This window comes from Mesocricetus auratus, unplaced genomic scaffold, assembly GCF_017639785.1.
Source record: "Mesocricetus auratus isolate SY011 unplaced genomic scaffold, BCM_Maur_2.0 Super-Scaffold_100011, whole genome shotgun sequence".
Taxonomy (NCBI): domain Eukaryota; kingdom Metazoa; phylum Chordata; class Mammalia; order Rodentia; family Cricetidae; genus Mesocricetus; species Mesocricetus auratus.
Genome location: NW_024429195.1, coordinates 51226918 through 51244515, shown reverse-complemented (window position 1 = coordinate 51244515; position 17598 = coordinate 51226918). Strand labels below are relative to the sequence as shown.

The 17598-nt window shown below is 39.4% G+C and overlaps 1 protein-coding gene across 6 annotated transcripts in view; it reads left to right on the top strand.

The window, feature by feature from the left end:
- Grip1 (glutamate receptor interacting protein 1) overlaps positions 1-17598 on the top strand; it is a 586206-nt gene that overhangs the window by 277740 nt on the left and 290868 nt on the right. The gene's annotated exons all lie outside the window — the stretch shown is intronic.

Genomic DNA, 17598 nt, shown 5'->3' with positions numbered 1-17598 from the left:
TAGTCATAGTTACAAGTGATACCGCAGGCACTGTGGAATTAGCAGTATGGGGAAAGCAAGAGGAGATACAGAAGCGGGTATTTAGGGAAACGAAGACTGCCAGTGGACTTCAGCCCCACAGGCTGCTGTCTGGCACAGCCAGCTCTTCCAAGGGAGAGCTGAGGCTCCTGTTCTGAGCCTCCAACATACTCAAAACAGGAAGCTGCTCCCAGTCCTTACCAATGCCTACATCCTTGAATCTCCTTGTTGAGCATTAGGCCATAACATCTAAATAATGCACATACTTAACTATCACACATCAGCAGGAGAAAAAAAAACCCTGTGTCTTCACAATTTTGCTATTTTTGTTCATCATGTGCTAGGTAATGGCTTAGGCACTAGGCACATATGTACCCTTCATGTTCCCTAACAACCCTGCAGGGGAGGCAGTGTTATCCCTGTAATATAAGTGAGGAGCTGCAGCAGAGAGATATTGAGTAAGTTACATACAAGGCCTTTTTAAACTAGGCTGCTTGAGAGCCAGGATTTGATCCAGGCAGTCCATCCTTCTAGATGAAACTAGATCTGTAGCCATAGGATTCCTTCAAACTGCAGCTTGTACATGCCACAGGACCTTGAGATGGCTCTCTTGAGGCCTCTATATACATTGAATACACTACTAATGAAACTGGCTATTTGTAATAGCCCAGATAAAAGGAAGAGACAATTATGTCATACCTTTTAAGAGAAGACGTGGCTAAGGCATGAGGCAGTGTGTGGCAAGTCTAATCTATTACATACAAGAAGCCCAATCCCATGAGGGAAAGAATCAAAGATCAGAGATCTCTGTGAAACCTGGAACTTTGAGAGAGGGTTCTGAAGAATTGGTAAACCTTGGTTTGAGCCAGTGGGAGCTTCATTTTAGCCACAAGAAAAAAATCAACATGGATGGAGAAAGAAGACAGAGCAAAGAGCTTATGGAGAAGCCTCTGGTAGGTAAGGGTTTAGAGGCGAGATAAGGACTCACACCCACGCTTATGCATATTGAGAAGACGGATAATCCATAGAAATCTTTGAGTAGGCAAATCGCTTCTGTTTCGGGAATCATTGCCTGCCATCTTGCTTAGGCTGAGGAAAGACAAGGTGTCAGTGTCACAGAGTTGTCAAGTGGGAGGACATGAGGTGGAGACAACAAAGAAGGAACCAGCTGTGGGACAAAAGGAACTGATTGTGCTCGTGAAGCTCAAACACAATCAAGCTAAGACATCTTAACCTGTCTGTCAAGGGGCAGAGACCAACGAGTCTGAAGAAACTGAGTAGGTGTGCCGTGCATTCTATTCTGAATACTAATTCAGTTCTTGGGAGCTTAGTGCTTCCGTTAAGTTACATCCTGTCTATCCTATGTAAGTCCAAAAGACACACAGGCTATTTAGGGTGGAAATGAAGAAGTTCCCTGAGAGGGTTTAGCGCAAACACTGAAGCAACTTACAGGTCAAACTCAGGTATGTGGGTAATTCAGAATGTATAAGTAGTGTGACACACCTGCCCTCAAGCAGCGTTTGATGTAGGAGGGTAGCCTAATCTGGTATCAGAGAGAACATGCCCAATTCCAACAGGAGGAGAATTAAAGAAAAGCAGATGGCACATTTAGTGCAGGAGTGTAATAGTTCTGGAATCTGGCACCTTAGAGAGGTGTTCTGAAGAACTGATATTATATATTATTTTAACCCCAAATAAATGTCACAATGCCCCTCAGATATTAGAAGTATGTCTTACTTTATATCCCAAACTAAACTCATTTTGCAATTGTGGATTATACTTTCATAGATTTCATAAATGTTTGAGTTTATTCATTTAACAAAAAATATGGGCAATTTTTGTTTTCGTGCTATATTTAGGGAAGAATCAGATATTTTTATGCATGAGTCTTTTTCATCTTACAGAATTGTTTTGTGGGCTTAGCAGCAACTCAAAGATGCATGCAAAGCAATTATAAAAGTTCCTGGCCTACAGGAAGACTCATTTATTTATCTGTTTGTGGTAGTAGTGATTTGTAGCAAAACTGGCTAACTAGAAGCTGAGGGAAAAAGCATAGGTTTAAGCCTAAGTAGATTCAGTCAAGTCCTTTATTAGATTTAAATATATTTGCCAGTTACCTGGTGACATGGATGTATATGATATGCAGGAGTATATGAATGTGTATGTAAATAGACAGATGGATAGCAACAGAGACTTAGCTAATTGCAAATAGGTTAAGTGAAAGAATGTCTAGTGTCTGGCCCAGAAATTGCAATGAGTGTTAACTACCTATGACTATCACATGGCTACCCCTGATGTGATCATCGAGGGAGGAAGTTTGAAAAGATTTTCATTTTTAAATGTGTATGTGTGTGGGTGGTATGTGTGTCTGTGTGTTTGTGTGGTGTGTGTCTGTGTCTGTGTGTGGTGTGTAGTGTGTGTGGTGTGTGTTTGTGTTGTGTGTGTGTCTGTGTGGTATATGTGTGCCTGTGTGTGTGGTGTGTGTGGTATGTGTGTGTGGTGTGTGTGTCTGTGTGTGTGGTACATTGTTTTGTGTGTGTGTGGTGTGTATGCATGTGTGTGTGTTTGTGTGGTGTGTGTGTGGTGTGTATGCATGTGTGTGTGGTGTGTGTGTGTGTGTGTTTGTGTGGTGTGTGTGGTGTGTATGCATGTGTGTGTCTGTGTGTGTGTCTGTGTGTGTGGTGTGTGTGTGTGTGTGTGTGTGTGTGTGTGTGTGTGTAATGAGGTCACAGGACGATTTGCAGAAGTTGCTCTTCTCCCTCCATCCTGACAGGCCCTGAGATGGAGCTTAGGTTATCAGGCTAGGCAGCAGGTGCCTTTTATTTGCTGAGCCTTCCCACTGACCTGAGAGTTCATGTTTTCAGCTAAATATTACAGGCTCATTTTTTCACAGACTTTCAAATTTCCAAACATTAGCAAGAATCTCTGTAACAATATGTTGTCCATTTCTTCTTTCTCGCTTTGAAGTACTAGTAGAGATAATGGCATACAAGGTAGTTGTCAAAATCATTATCAGGGAGGGGCATTTAAGGTCTGTGCTTCTTTAACAGGGGTTTAGTTCACTCTTCTCCATGTGTGCATGTGTAGTGTGTGATCGTGAGGTTGCTCCCTTCCAGTTATGAGCCCAGGAAACCCAGCTGTGTGCCAGTGCAGCTCGAGAGGGATGCAGACACATAATGCTTCCAGCCCCTATGGGAGAACAGGGTTGTTTCCACTTCTGACATTACAGACTTCTGGATGCTGTGCATTTTCAGTTTTACATTCACCTTTGCTTGCGGATTCCTATGTTGTAGCTGGCTTTCTGTGACTGTGATAAAATCACTCTGGCAAGAGAGTCCCCTATAGACATGTCCACATTCCAATCTGAGCAAACCCTCCACTGAAGCCCCCATTCCAGGGGATGACCCTAGGCTGTGCGAGGTTGACAGTTAAAGCTAACTAGGACACTCATTTAAATATATACATATATATTTGTGGCTGCATTATTATTCAAAAGATACCAGATGCACATTTTCATTGGTTCATTTTCTTTTGTCCAAAGGAAAAATAAAAAGTACTTAGAAAAATCAGAGTGGGTCATAATCACGGGCCAGCAGGTTTGTTGCTTAAGTACTAAGGGCCTATTTAGAGACAGAGAGGAGATACATTCTTGGTTGTTATGTTGATGATGCACATTGCTAAATACCAGAAAGGAGAATTTGAAACAAACTGTGTTTATTCAAGAAAATACTGCTTAATTATTGCATTCAAGCTAAGGTTGAATGTGTTATTTTATCAAGTGCTAACCATTAAAAAGAGAAATCCATGCATAAGCTTTCTGTGCAATCAATACTACTTTTCAAGTCCTGTCAGTCATTCAGACATTTTCAGTGTACATTCGGTGGGTCTCTATTGCAGGGGCTGAGTACCTAAAATACACTGATGAAGAACATGTAAATCAGAGAGCTCACAAATGATTCAAATAGCAGTAAATAATAAATATACATAATAATTGCTCTGGGCACACAATGAAGAGGGTGATTAATTCTGCCTGAAGGGGTAGAAAAGACTTGATAGAGAAGGAAACTTTGATCTACAAGTAAGGGATAAGTGAACTTATTAGTTATGGTAAATAATGCTACCAGCTATAACCCACTGTCTTAGTTTGGGTTTTTATTGCTGTGAAGAGCACCATGACCATGGCAACTCTTGCAAAGAAAACATTTACTTAGGGTGGTAGCTTACAGTTTCAGAAGTTCAACCCATTATCATCTTGGCAGAGAGTGTAGCAGCGTGCAGGCAGATGTGGGGTTGGCCACATCTTGCAACAGTAAGTCAACTGCCCTTCACTGAATGAAGCTTGAGAAAAAAGCCCTCAAAGCCCACTCCCACAGTGATACAATTCCTCCTACAAGAACACACCTACTCCAACAAGGCCACACCTAATAGTGCCACTATGTTTGGGAGCTATTTTCTTGCGAACCACCACACCAACAAACTCCAAAATCTCAACAGAACACAATTGATTTGTTTCTCAGTCATGTTACAAACCAAGAACCCAATCAGGTTAATAATGGGGGATGTAACTCCATTGCCTGGCTTCTCTGCTGTGGTGGTTTGAATGAGAAATGTTCCCCTATTCCCCTAGAGACTTAACATGTTTGAACACTTGGTCCCTGGCAGTTGGCAGTGTTGAGGGAGTCTTGGAACATACAGGAGGCAGAGATTGCTGACAGAAGGAACTTGCTGGGGGTGGGCTTTGACAGTGTACAGGCTGACCCCACTTCCTGTCCTTCTTCTCTGCTTCCTGTATGGGTAACTGAAGGTTTGAGTAGCCAGCTTCCCATTTCTGCCTCCATGACTTTCTGCCTATTTGTCTGTCTTCCCTGCCTGTTATTATGTCTTTCTTCCATGTTGGGTAGCGTCCTTCTAGAACTATAAGCAAAAATAAACCCTTTCTCTTTGAAGACACTTTTATCACAGTATTCTATCCTAGCAATAGAAAAAAATGACTAATATGCATACCACACACACACACACACACTTATGCTGGTTTGCTTTGTCAAGATTCTTGGAATAAGCAATATGCAGATGGAAGTTGTATAGGCAAGACTGTGAAGTATATAGCTCATGTCATCGCTTTTACTCATGCTCTGTGTCCTGAGCCCCCTACATCTAACTGTGAGATAGGAAAGTGTGTTTTAGTGAAGTAGTAAGGTAGATGAGAAGAGAGGCTAGTAAATTGTAGTTATCTTGTTATAGTGAAATTACTTTATATGGAAAAGTTGAGTCAACTAACAAAATGGACAGAAGGGAAGACCATGAAAAAGTCTGGCGAAGAATGGATGGCTGTACTTTGACAGCAATGGCACAGGGGGTGAGCAGGGAGGGTTGATGAGAAAGAATACTAGAAACCCAGCTCATGGTCAGATTATTAAACATTTTAAATATATCACTTAAAAGTTTCTACTGGTGTTAATGCTCTAGGTTTTCATTGTCTTAATATCATAAGAAAATATTTATTTCCATGCACAAAATTTGTTTTTGAAATAGACATATTTATTCAAATCTGAAGTGTGAAGTTTTGATAATATAGGTTTTATTCTTTTTGAGTGTTGTGTTTCTTTTTTATTATTTCTATTTTTAAATTTAAATTAGAAACAAAGTTGCTTCACATGTCAATCCCAGGTCCCTCTCCCTTTCCTTCCCCTCCTCCCATGCCCTCCTAGATAATATAGGTTTTTTATAATTGAGCTTTTTTTTCAATAAGATTGTAGTTTTCTTTGAAGACTTGGTCAGTTTTACACATTATATACTTCCTTATATTTTCTTTAAACATTGAAATAGGAGAGTACTGAGTATTTAATTAATTGATAACAGGTGAATAACCACAGAAATGGTTTACAAATAAGTAGAGGAGAACAATACCCCTAACACAAGATACCATTTCTAGTTAATTCAGTTCATACTAACTGACAAATAAGGGCATGTGTGTTACAGTATTGTGTTTCATAATAAATTATATTTATGCACACATATAGCTATATATTATATACATATGCACAAGATTTTGAGGTGGACATTATAGTAAGGATGAGATTTTTTAAATTTATTCTTATTTATGTTGGCATAATATGGTGTCATTTCCCCTGAGCTGGAGTTACAGGCTATTGCGAGCTGACTGACATAGATCCTGGGAACCAAATATGGGTCTTCTGGGAGAGTAGTAAGTGTTCTTCCCTGATGAGCCATCTCTCTCTATAACATGTTTTGTTTTTTTCATTTCAGTTCTCAAATAAACAAAATATATGGCTGTCCTTGAAAAATGTGACATTTCAAGGCATATTCTCTTCATGTCTGTATCAGAATATATTTGCTTTCATTTGTTAGAAAACTAAATGCTATCTTATGCTTCAAGCTAAAAAAACCGTTTTAAATATTCATGGGCATTAAGTCCTCCTGAAAACTAAACTAGTTGAATTATCAGATTGGGCAGTTCATTGGTCTTTAATGAAAAAGCTTGATACCCAGCCAATATATTTCATTTATTCTGCTCTCTTGTCCTTAGCCTCAATTGTAGCTTAAATGTTGACTTGTTACCATAACAAACTGTTAGGTTGGGCTTTGTTATAGTTTAGATATGAGCAAACATATCTCCCCAAACATATTTTCATTAGTTATTTGTTAAAGACTAAATTGAGGGTCTACAGTAAAGATGACAATTTAGTGGTCCCTCCCCTTGTCTGTCACAGGGTCTGCTGGCTTTGTGACTTGTTTCCCCTGATAACTACTTAGTATGGCTCTGCCTTTGCCTTGGTTTGAAATTACAAACAGGGTTATAGGAGCCATTTTAGATCTCAGTGCCTATCACTGGATCATAAAGTTACATTAAGCCTGTGACACATGCTGTCTGCCCTTTCCCATTACATGTGAAGCCTAAAATGCAAATCTGTTAGATTTATACGTGAGGTGAATTGATTAAAACAATGTGAATCTATTTATTTTAGTTAAAGAAACCCTGGAATTTTGTCATTAGGGTGAGTGAAGACGCCACTGTAAATCTGTAAGAATATTTAATTCAGTGCTCACACATGGCGTATCTGCCCAGTCATGAATACTAAGATAACCCAATTCCAGCCTTGAGGTGCTCACAGCAGTGGGGAAAGAGTCCTTCAGGAAGGAGTCCCTGGTTTGGAGTCAGATTAGCACTGAAACACAATGAACCATGTATTCTGAGTAACTCCCTGGGCTCCACTCTGTTTTCCTGAAAGAACAGTTCTGAACTCCCTTTTATCGTCACTGCCTGGAGGGTGGGCCCTGAGGTAGAAGCTTGAAGATGAGAAAATGGTTTTCTGATCTCCTTGGCTGCTTCCCTCACACCACTTCTGTGTGCCTGTTGGCATGCACATCCTCTTAGTTTCTGTGCATGCCTCTCTCCTATGTTGGCCTCAGTTTTCCTAATCTTTTATTGTTCTGTTCTCTCTTCCACATTGAATTCAGTTCTACGATAGGAGACTTGTCCGATGATTAGGTCTCAAAAATGGAAGCCACTTCTCCAAAGTCCTTAACTTAGAAGTTCAATTGATTGTAATTCTGAAGGGTTCCATAAATCATGTAATTTTCTCGTATTTTCTCTATTGGACTGTATTTTTACTTTAACTTAAAACATTTTTAAAAATCAACTCTGTCTTCCCAGAAGCAGATGGTCATAATAAATATATGAAGATGAAAGAGAATAACAGTCTTAGAATATTTCCATCTTTATTGGTTTAAATCCTTCCTCCTGTTACTTTAGGAGATGAATTACAGCTCATTGCCTATTCTGTCTTAATCACATGTCAAGGATTGATTCTAAATTCTCTTTGATACCCTTAGTTTGGGTACTTAACCCCTAGCTCACCAGGAAGCTCACATGAGAAACACATTGCTTTCAGAACTCAGCAATTAGACTGGATTTTGCCGTGTATTTTCTTTGTGGTCCTCAAGTATTTTGCATTCTGTTCTGATTTAATGGGTATATTTACAGTTGTTAATCAAGAGCACTGTATGTTCTTTCAATAGTTCAGATTATCAGGTCAGCTCTGTTGTCTTGAGGTTGATAGAACTAAACCATATAGCAGTGGAATGGGCAGGGTTGCCTCCCCTTGTAGAGGTTACACTGTAGTTGAGTTTTCTTCAGGACCAGTAGCTTCCTCCATGTAGACTAAAGATCTTCAGTTCTTGGCCATTTCTCATAGTTTGTATAAACAGTGGGTACTCCTGAAGTACCCTGGAAACGGACACTCAAAGCTGCTTCCCGTATTTCCAGTGGTAGGGAGCCTCACAGGAGCCTGAGATCTTCTGTCTACCTCCCCCAGACGGTGACAGGAGCTCTACCTACCCCCATATCTCTCCAGAGCTTCTCTGGAAAGTGATGGGAAGATTGAGGGGAGAGTATTAGCTTATGTAATATTTCCTAATAAGGCCAGTAATCAAGCTGTCAAAGGACGTTGTAGAATTCTCCTCAAGCCAAGGTGTTTGGTCAGAGGAATACACTAAGTATACAGTACTGGCCAAGGAAGGAATTCAGTGTAATCACTACCTGTTAGGAGATATGAGAGGTAGGGAGTCAGACAGTGACAAATGCCAGGTCTGCTTCTATCGACATGTGTTGTCAATAGTTGACATTATGGAAGTATGAAAGCATGCTTCTACATTGTCTTTAGTTGAGGGGATTGACGTTATGGTGGTATTGGGATGCTTCTGTGGGTACTTGGCTTTCAGGCGAAAAACAAAGAGAAGCATGAGAAAGGTGACCAGGTAAAATGGTCTGCCTCTAAATTTGTTACATGGAATAAGGTTTAAATGTATTTCTTTTGTACCAATATGGACATGAGCAGTCCCAAGCTCTTTTGTCCTGTTGCTTTGCCATCTACATGGTATTTTCTTTATCTAGAATGCCCCGTCATCAGGATAGCTGCACTTTACCCAACAGGAAGGCAGAGGGAGAACAGGGACTTCTGACTTTGTTTACATCAATTTTATTCACATTCAGTTACTGCAGGGGTGGCTGGGAAATGAAGTCATCCCCACTTTATCCCCAGGCAGTAAAACTGCCAAATTACCTCTACAGGAAGTCTGGCAGCTAGATTCTGGTTACTAAAGAGGATTACAGATTTACTAAATCAGCATTTAGCAAGAGTCAGTAATGCACTGCAGAAAAAATTGTATAAATTACCTGCAAAAACCTTATTTACAGAACAGAAACAACTTCATCGCTTTGTTCTTAATGATCCTTTGCCTTAGACACAGCTGAAGAAAGGTAAGTGGTCTAGGGTGAATAGGAAGGTGTGAGCCACTGGAACCAAAGTTTGTTTTATTTTTCATAAATTACACTGTGTAAACAATATGGAAAACAGGTAGATCAGTAAAAGGTCACATCTTTTTGACATTTACTTCCCCTTGACTTCTGGATGGCAGATATTATGTCAAAAATAATGAAAATAGTATTGACTAAAAGTTTTGTTTCTTTAGAAACTAGCATTTTAATAAGGGAGAAAAATATTCAACTTAAAAACATAGTAAGTGCAGATAATATGAAGAGTTCTGTAAAAGAGGTAAAATTGAAAAGGCAGATTTAATGATGGAGTATTTACAATCTCTAATCAAATTAACATATTAAATAATTCACTCAAAATGTTTGTAAAGTGACTCACAGTTCTATCTCTGCTTAGGGTATAGAATCTATCTATCTATCTATCATGTATAATCCATCACCTGTCAATTTATGTGTCATCTATACATCTGTGTAGTGAAAAACTGGGGCTCATACATGAGGTCTTTAGGAATGAATACCTATGGGGACTGACATGTATCTTTTTAGAGGAAACATTTTATGGAATACATATGGCCTTAGTATTTAAAAATGGCAAACAAATTAACAGGAACATTTATATGGGGGTGGGGGGAGCCATGTGCAAAGTTCAAGCCAAAATGGAGTGTTTGGGGATGAAAAAATTCTTTGAAACTCTTTCTTTTTCTCCTCTTAAAACTCACCTATGTGTTTATCTGCCCAACAAGAATGCATAGAAAGAAATGCTTCTCTTTTTTTTTCTTCCTCTCATCCTTCCATTCCCCTCACCAACCCCACATCCCACCCCCTATCCACTCCCCAGGGAGAGTAAGGCCTTCCATGGGGGATCACCAAAATATGTCACATCATTTGGGCAGGACCTAGGCCCTACCCTGTGTGTCTAGGCTGAGAGAGTATCTGTCTATGTGGAGTGAGCTCCCAAAGTTCATTTGTGCACTAAGGTTATTTCTTGCTTCATGTTCATTGGGGATAAATTAACATTGAGACCCCATGAAGAAGATGTAGCTTCTCTGTCTTAGAAATGTCTACCAGAATGTATTCTTTCTGGTACACAATTGTCCTCTTAGATTACATAGGCAGAAATGGTATAGGTGCTACAGTTAGTATTCAAGTTAGAAATCTCTAATTTTTAATTTTTAATTATGTGTGTATGTGGGGGGGGGATAGGTGCATCTGAGTGCCCACTGAGACCAGAAGAGTAATAGAGCCCTGGGATTGGAGTTCCAGACAGATGTGAGGCACTTTCCAGGGGCTTGATTCTGAGTTCAGGCCCTCTGCTAGAGCAGCAAGTAATCTTAAATGCTGAGCCATCTCTTCAGCACTGGCTTTCAGTTTCTAAACATATAAACAGTCAAACCACCTGGACATGATTTTCTTTACTATTTTCACCACTGATATCCTTGGTAGATACAATCTTGAAGTTTAATTTTTAGTATAGAATATAAAATTTATTCATTTATTTCTCAATTTGCTCCTTTACTTTTTCTGATCCTAAGTTGGATTCGACTTTCATCCATGAACATTTTAAGAATATGTAATATAATAACAGGTAGTCAACATTTCATCAACATTGTTGTCTAAATTCAGATAAGTATTATTTAATTTAATATGTGATTACAATGCTATCGGTCCATGAATGTATTAGAACCTTCCATTGTTCTAATAGCAGCAGATAGTAGTGGTCAGGAACTAAATATACTTGGAAGCTTTTCCAGTAGAAAGTGACTCTTTCCTATAAAATACCAATCAGAATTCCATTTGGATCAACAATTTCCTTTAAAATATCCATTCATTTGAGGGCGGGGGAGTTCAATCAACCTCTCATACTTTAATGCATGAAATATTACATTAATGAAACAATAACAGTCTTTTTTCTCCTCAGTCACAGTGAGGCAGGTAGGTAAGGTAATGTAGGTAAGCTAAGGTATCCAGGGACATCTGGTATACCAGCAGGATTTCAGCGGAGGAAGCAAGGGGGCACCAGAGCAGAGAGCATGCCTTTCTTAGTACCTCAGTGATGACTTCCTTCCTCTGTCTGTAGCATCCTTTCCTCGGTTCTGCTTCTCAAATCACCGTGTCCATGGTTTTCACGGGGATCATGATGAACTGAAGAATTGGACTCAACAGATCTGAGGTCCAGCCCAAGATGTCTGAAAACTTTCCAGGGGATGCCATTTCTGCTATTTCCAGCATCACACATTGGCTATCAAGACTATAAAACATCAGTGTGGCAATGAAGAAAGCTTCAGTTAATAATCTGCTGAGTGCTTTCCAGACCCAACTTTTATTTTAGCAGTCCCACCTCTTTCTCTCCCTCTGTCCTTTCTTCCTTCTCTACTAAGAGAAGGACTCAGCAGTGGTTGAGCTCCTTGAAGAGGGAGGCTGAGACAAAGGAAGTCATGTTCAAGAGTGTGGGGCACACACTCTGCTCTGTCCCTCTTCTGTGGTATTTTGTCACCTCTTATAGATTGTGTTCTTTGTGAGACAGCAGGTAATAGGTACCTAAGATGCCAGCAACATATAAATCCCAGTATCCTACCTTTCCATGATACACTTAGCAACCCATTGAAATGTTTCAGTGGTGCTTTAACAAGTGAAATCTCCCATCAGGCTGTTCAACCTGGCAGCTCCTCTCCTTTACAGCCAGGAGGCTTCTTTTCTTTCACTAATTTAACAAAGACCATTCTCGGAAACCCACTGTTTTCATGTGCATTTGTGTCTCCCCTGAGTTTACTTTCTTTTTCAGCCAACAGGAATTCTGAATTGTTTTCCCTCTATCCATGCTGTTTTTGGTTGATGCCATTGCTAGCAAATGTTCACAAGGAAGATTGTTTTTTCCTTATGGCTGTGCTGGTCCTTCATGGATGTTAATTTTAAGAAATGCTACAAACTCATCTATTTGAGAACTAAGTTCAAGATAATCTCCTTTCCTCCCTTATACTGCCAGTGTGTGCAGTGCACTGCTCATTGAACATCTCTCCTTTGCTGGATGCCCATGTCCTGTTCCTCAGCATCACTTTCCAGTGTACTGTACTTGATTATTTATGATCCCCACCTTCCCTCTTTCCCTCCCTCTTTCCTTTCCTCCCTCACTCCCTTTTCCCCATCCCTCTCCTCTACATTACAGTCTGATTCCTTGTTGCATTACTTGTTCTACTTCTACTTGTTCATGATGATGGTCCTGTCCTTTCTCTGTCAAGTGCTTCACATCATTTAACTTGGCACCCAACTATGTAATGAATTCTTTTATTTATGTATTTTTCCTAATCACTGGATTATAAACTGCTAAAGAACAAAACCATTTTCTTGTGCATTTTAATGTCTGGAACTACCATTTTAATATCTGGAGTATATTTTATAAAAATAAGTGTTGAGTGAATGACTACATTCATTAATCAGCTTGGGTTCTCTATGATTTATTTTATCTCTATTTTTGACAGTTTTATATACATATATAAATGTACAATATGTTGTGATTATATTCATTCCCTGTTACCATCTGTCATTCCTTTTCCTTTGACCCCTTCTTCCTCCTAGTCTCCTATGGGTATGCCATTTAAGGAAATACCACCCCCTTTTATAGCTACCATTAAGCCAACAGCTCTTCAGGAAGGAGTGAAGCCCCCATGGACACCTTTTCTTTTGATTAAGGAGTGTTGAAGTTCCCCAGTCCTATACAGGTATCCATTTCTGCTGTGTGTTCATGATGGCCACAGTCAGGTCTTATTTGGCTCATAATGTTCTCTGCCACTTTAACCTCTCGCTTTTACATTCATTCTTCCTCTCCCATGATTTTCACTAGAGCTTGGAGGGTGACATATGTAGCCTGTTTAGGATGAAGAACTCCACAGTCACTTATCCTCAGTCCTTAGATCAGATATGAGTATATGAATTATTGTCACCCTTTAAAAAGGAACTTCTCTGTCCCAGACTTAGAAGCAGCCCTAGTTTATAAGTATAAAGATATTCAGAAGGAATTTTGACAACATGTCTATTTAGGGAACAGCAGTGTGTTTCCCTATTCAGTCCAAGACCTACTGAACCATATAGTACCATGTGTCTAATATCTCCTATGGGAGTGGTTCTCCCATCCAATCACAGAGCAGTTGGCTACCTCCAAGGGATTTGATCCCTGGTACAATACTCTATATCATCTCTAATTTAGATTTAACCCTTATAATGTGTCTTTTTTCTGCTTCAATTTATCAACAGTCTTGGCAAAACTAGTGAGCTCTTTGGCAGTATCTATATGAATTATCTTCAATCCACTTGTATATTTTATGCAGGTTTACTCATTGTTCCTGAATGTTGATTCTGTAGGACAGAAGTCTTTTACTGACCACACTATAAACATTACAGTCAGGATGCAGAAGTTACTTGACAGATTTGCTACCTGGGAACCATAGAAGCTTTGTCGATTGCTTTCTGTATTTAGACCTTATGTGATAGAGGGATCTTTTCTGTCACACCTGTTGGGTGATGCATGAAATGCTTTGTCTCTGACATTCAAGGAACTCCTGCGATGTGATGTTCCCCCTTTGTCCCTTTTACCTTTTATAGGGCCAGTGTGGCTATTTAGATGCTTAACCCAATACATTAATCTCCTGCTGGTTATGTATTAACAGTCACACAATACTCAGCATTTAGTAACTGTTGGCAGTACTAACGAAATTGTTTATAATATAACTGTATAAGTTTTCTATGTTTGAAACTAAATTATGTGAGATGAGTTGCACCAGTAGCAAATGAAAGTGACTGGATATAGTGTCAGAGACCATGAAGTGTTCGATTTCATTCACAGGTACCGGGACTGAAATAATCATGGGTTGACTGAAGTGTAAAACTGGGGACATAGATGGTGGTAGTCCAGGCCTCCAGAGGACCTGCTTAACAAGGAGTTTGGTTGCTTTACTACTGGGGGATCTCTTTAAGAATCTTGAAGTCCAGAATGTATGGTGTTGGGATCTAGACTCAGACACATTGGACAGTAGTAATTGAGGCCAGGGGTTCAGAGCATAGGAACATGGATGAGTCACCTGGCTTTTTTCTTTTCTTTTTTCTTTTTTTCATTTTTACAGGCATCTGTTCCAAAATGCTATGGGCCAAAAATTAGACAAATATTTTATGATTTTGAGATAAATTCCCCCAAATACATTTAATTTTTAGGAATAAAGAGTTAATTATCTTGGTAAGGGTACTGATGAGGAATAAGGGGTGAAATGATGTTAGATTTGGACAGTGCTGTTTTTATTGTACATATTTTTTTCTTAATTCTATTTTCCCGGTTAACTCTAGAATGGCTCTCATCCAGACAGCATGCTATCCTTACTACAGGCTTTGGAAGGACATATTTATTTGGATTCCAGAAGCATCTATTATTGGGTTGAGTATTCACAGAACACAATTAGGAAAGACTATGACCTTGTGGTTAATGGGAAAGTTCTTTATCATAAAGATATTATGAAATCATCAACTATTATGACAAGATAGTCATGCACTGCTCTTTTTTTCAGTATCAATTCCACTCTCTCATGTTTTCACTTCTTTCCCTAGTCATTAACTGCCTTGAGTTAACTACTATTTTTACTTGTTAAAACATAGATAATAAACTTGACTGACATTTTCTCTTTATTTTTTTATTGCCTCATCATGTTTCATTTGCCCTTTTTTTCTCTCCGCTTACAATTTCATATCACCATCTTGGGAAATAACAGCCCTTCCTTCAAATATTATTGTTCACTGTTTCCCATTCAGTCTCACTTGGAGCAACTTTACAATGCAATCTTGGTAGTTTTCTGAATAAAACGAGTGCAGTGTGACACACCAGATGTGGTTACAGATCCGTCTCGTGAAAAATCTATACATCAGCCAATTTCCAATTAACCTTTCTTCAAGATGAACATGGAAATGCTATCATTGTTCTTGTATGACTTTCTAACCACCTTCCAATGATCATATTTTAGATGTGTTGATGAGATCAGTAGGCAGCTTTGCTGCTTCCAGCAACTTAGTACCAATTCCCTTGTTGATTCCAAGGTCCAAAGTCAGTTTCTTACTAGCACTTGGGCCTTGGTTTTCCTTATCTCTCTTTTACCATCTTTCACCTTCTATATTGTGTTCTCTCTATCTTTGTCTCACCCCCTCTCCCTTTGACCCCCCTTTTCCTCCTCCCATAAGGAAACTAATTCATCTGTGTGATATAGCTTTGTAAGGAGGCAGAGCCACCCTGGCAGTAGAATAGGGTGGAGTTCCTTACATGGTAAAGACATGGATACAAGGATCTAAGGTTAGAACCAGAGGCAAGTGTAGCCTTGTAGACTACCCCAGTCACCCACCACAGCTAGCCACACCCCACCTGAGATGTTTCAAGCATGAGCCTGTGCAAGATATTTTGGATCCAAATATAACACAAAATAGCCCAAATTAGTCTGGGAATGTGATTCAGAAGTAGAGAAATTGTGGACTATATTTGAGACCAGAAGTTCAATCCCTAACACTGCTAGAAGGAAAAGGAAACAAAAACCAACTTCTTTTCAGGGAAAGCTGAAATGAATAAGCTTCCAGTAAAAATGCATATAGATCTGGACAGTAAACTTCACGGGGATCAGGCTTTTTTCATGAAAAAAAAAACTATGAGGTTTTAGCAGCAAAGCTTGGAAACACTGGCATCTTTTATAAATCAAGAGTGCAGCAGCATGACATGAAAATAATACATGTGCAGAAACATAGCCCGCATACAGTAAAAAGCAGGGGAGAGAAAGCACAAGGATGTATATAATGTTACACTTCCATTTTTCTTATTTATCAATAAAAACTTGTTTTCTCTAATATGAACCAAGTAGAGATGGGTAGAGAGGATGGTTTTTCCAGAAAAGAAATGACCCAAGCAAAGACAAGGATGGGATAAGAGCTAGCTATTTTCTGAATATATGAAGCCATAATGTTCTCGAAGTGTGAAGATTATTCACAAAACTCTAATGGGCAACTCAGTGGCAGCAACCAAACATGTGGCTGTGGAAGAGCTGAAAGGTGAGTGCTTCAGATTGAGACATGGTGAGTGTCTCCTACCAGAGTTCAAGTCCTAGCATGTCCTGAAACAGAATATTTCACTGGCTTCCAGGTTAACTTCATGGTAAAAATAGAAGCTTTTGTGTATTAGATTGAATTAACTAATTACATTATGGAATTTGATTCACTTGATTTTTTAAATTTATAAACCGAGACTACAGAAAATTTTTATGTTTTTAATTTTGTCTTTATGTGTGTGTGTGTATGAGAGAGAGAGAGAGAGAGAGAGAGAGAGAGAGAGAGAGAGAGAGAGAGAGAGAGAGAGAGAGAGAGAGAGAGCAGGGGGGTATTTTGCTCTTTTGGGCTCTTTTGACTCTTTGAGAGGCCCACCAGCCAGCTCCCAAATAAAACACACATGGAGTCATATTCTCAGTTATGAATCCCCAGCCTTAACTTGGTTTGTTTCTAGACAGCATTTCTTATCTTAAATTAACCCATCCACCTCTTCCCTCTAGGCTTTTTTTTTTGTCTTTCTACTTTTTATCTGACTTTCCTTCTTACTACATGGCAGTCTGGGGGTCTGTTGCCTGACATCCTCCTTTCCTTATTCTCTTGCTGCCCCTCTTCTTCCTAGGTTTTCCTTGTATTTATCCTCTCTGCCTGCCTTCCTCACTATTGACCGTTCAGCTCTTTATTAGGCCACCAGGTGTTTTAGACAGGCAAAGAATCACAGCTTCACAGAGTTAAACAAATTCAGCATAAACAAAAGTCACACACCTTAAAATAATATTTTGCCAAATGGGAGAGTCAGTGTTCATGTGTTTGTTGCCCATGGAGGCCAGAAGAGGGTGCAATATCCCCATAAGCTGCAGTTACAGGCAGTCTTGCGCTCTCCAGCTTGGGTGCAGAGAACTGAGCTTGTGTCTGTTGAAAGAGCAACAAGTGCTTGTAACCACAGAGATGTCTCTCCAACCGCAAAAGTAATTTTAAAGAGAGAAGCATCACTGCTCCACTATTGGTAATCACACTGCTTAAAGAAGCAGGTAGAGGAAGGCATGACTCTGGGTACTGCGCCTGCTCCTATTAGAATTAATGTGGACTCGTCTTTGGAAAAGAAAAATTGAATAATTCTTAACATTTGAACACCCTTATCACCTAAGAAGGTCGGGTTGAATTGGAGGGTTTCTTTTTTTATTACCTTTCTAACCTCACTTGCATTCAATGCATATGTCCCATATCAT